Source organism: Pseudophryne corroboree, chromosome 3 (assembly GCF_028390025.1).
Source record: "Pseudophryne corroboree isolate aPseCor3 chromosome 3, aPseCor3.hap2, whole genome shotgun sequence".
Classification (NCBI taxonomy): Eukaryota; Metazoa; Chordata; class Amphibia; order Anura; family Myobatrachidae; genus Pseudophryne; species Pseudophryne corroboree.
The window spans coordinates 130393251-130395953 of record NC_086446.1 but is presented as its reverse complement, the minus strand read 5'-3'; the positions used below and the strand labels follow the sequence as shown (position 1 = coordinate 130395953).

Below are 2703 nucleotides of genomic sequence, written 5' to 3'. Positions count from 1 at the left end.
AATAAAAGGGTGATGGCCCTGCAGCACCACCTGTAGTTCACATTGTGCGTTGGAAGGCACATAGTAAGCAGACGGGAGGAGAAGTCAGGATAGTGCGCAAGGGCATAGAAGGGAGGGGCTCAAGAAAAGAGAAGTGGAAACAGACAGCAAACTAGGGTGGAGATAGACCTGAGACAAAGATATCTGAATTATACCAGAACCAACCAGGGGAAAGTACAAATGCAGTCCCCCACTATCACAAATTATGCAATCAAGTTTTCCACAATTGGGGAAATTGCAGTGGAAGCACACCCAGAGTGCAATAGGTGAGCCTTGCCCTGGGAGAAGCACCTTCATGATCATAATATCTCACCTGGCAGGTAAGTAGGAGTTGGGCTAGAGCTGGGGAGGGTCGCTGCTCTGGCACGCCCCTGTCAAGTGAAGGAGATCCAACTGAGGCAGCACAAGGGAACGCTTGTCTGGGGACAACAACTGCATGGAGGCCACATCTCTTCAGCCGGACGTGGGAGGGAGGAAGGATGCCTAATACTGAAGCACCCCCAAACATCAAACCAAATGCATCAACTAGTGTAAGCAATCCTGGGGGAATGCCTGCAACAGATGGATTTGCATACGGTGATATCATCCAAGCAGTGGGCCAAAGTTGGCTGGATCAGATAAGATTGGGCATATCCAGTGTGGTGTGGCTGTAGATGAGCTGTTGGTTTCTTTTTTTTTATATAAAGAGAAGTAGCAACACACCAAATAACTTTATTTTATTAAAAAAGAATAAATAAATTAAAATAAAATAATGATTGCATGCCACACTGGGTATCAAACCCAGGAATGCATGCATTGCAGGCAGACACTGTACACATTAGGCCACAGCCTACCATGGTACAGACAGGCCCTCCGGGTGTTTATGTGATGTGTTTTATCTGATTACTTTTGTAAAGAAAAAAAATGGATTGAATCCACTAACAGTGTCAGAAAAGCAATGGGGACCATCTGGGAGTCGTATTAATGAGATAGGAACCCAGCAGCACTGTGCATTAAATATTTCTGCAAATTTGAAGCAACTGAACTGGAAATGCTGTCTAAAATATTAATGCTGTTTATGCTATCGCTATTCGGGATTTTGTACACAACATAACGACAAAATGAATTGAGTGAACAGAGCGGCAGCATGGCATTGTATTTTGTAGAAGTGGACTTTTTTTATATAAAGAGAAGTAGCAACACACCAAATAACTTTATTGTATTAAAAAAGAATAAATAAATACATTAAAATAATATAATAATTGCATGCCACACTGTATCGAACCCAGGAATGCATGCATTGCAGGCAGGCACTGTACTCGTTAGGCCATAGAAAACCTTGCTACAGAACTGCCCTCCAGGTGTTTATGTGATGTGTTTTATCTGATTGCTTTTTTAAAAAAAAACTGATTGAATCCGCCAAATGTTGGAAAAGCAATGGAGAGCATCTGGGAGTCATATTGATGAGATAGGGACCCAGTGGCACTGTGCATTAAATATTTCTGGTCATTTAAAGCAAATGAACCGGAAATGCTGTCCGAAATATTAATGCTGTTTATGCTAATGCTATCCGGGATTTTGTACACAACGTAACGACAAAATTAACTGAGTGAACAGGGACGCAGCAGGGCATTGTATTTTGAAGAAGCAGACTTTTTTCTATAAAGAGAAGTAGCAACACACCAAATAACTTTATTGTATTAAAAAATAATAAATAAACAAATTAAAATTCAATTCAAATAAAATAACAGTGTCTTGCTGCACTGGGTATCAAACCAAGGAGAGCATGTATTGCAGGCAAACACTGTACTCGTTAGGCCACAGCCAACCATGACACAAACCAGCCCTCCGGGTGTATATGTGATGTGTTTTATCTGATTGCTTTAAAAAAAAAATTGGATTGAATCCACTAACAGTGTCGGAAAAGCAATGGAGACCATCTGGAAGTCATATTAATGAGATAGGGACCCAGTGGAAGTGTGCATTAAATATTTCTGGCCATTTGAAGTAACAGAACCGGAAAGGCTGTCTGAAATATTAATGCTGTTTATGCTAATGATATCCGGGATTTTGTACACAATGTAACAACAAAATGAATTGAGTGAACAGGGTGGCAGCATGGGCAGCGTGGCATTGTATTTTGTGGAAAGGGATTTTTTATAAAGGGAAGAACGTGACTGGCCAGCCTCTCACAGATCACTGGCTACTGCCACAGCATTGTATTCAGCACTGTAGACTTAAGGTGAGAGCATTCGCCACCCAGCGGTTAAACTGTGTATTACATGGCATGGGACACAATGCACGCCATAACGTTATTTCCAACCTGCGACACAGGACCCTAAATAGTATGCTATGAGCAACGATGTATGAGTATACATCTGTAGCTGCATCACACTGGATATGTCCAATGTCATCTGATCTTGGAAGCTAAGCAGTGTTGTCCCTCGTTAGTACTTGGATGAGAGACCACCTGGGAGTACCAGGCGCTCTATGTTGTTTCACACTACCAACACTGTTCTCTTGATGTATTCCATTTTGAAACATATTAATATACCAGTAGTTAGAAGTAGAAGAGCTCTAACAGAAACCACAAAGCTTATCTAAAGCGACACCACACTGGATATGCCCAACCTCATTTGATCTTTGAAGCAAAGCAGTATTGGACTTTGTTAATACATGGATGGG

The 2703-nt window shown here is 41.5% G+C and overlaps 1 non-coding gene across 1 annotated transcript; it reads right to left on the bottom strand.

Annotated features, from left to right (window-relative positions):
* Positions 1-204: 204 nt before the first annotated feature.
* On the bottom strand, positions 205-367 carry LOC134898894 (U1 spliceosomal RNA). Its single transcript, XR_010172582.1, has one exon. It is a non-coding gene; the product is annotated as a U1 spliceosomal RNA (small nuclear RNA).
* Between the last annotated feature and the right edge of the window lie 2336 nt (positions 368-2703).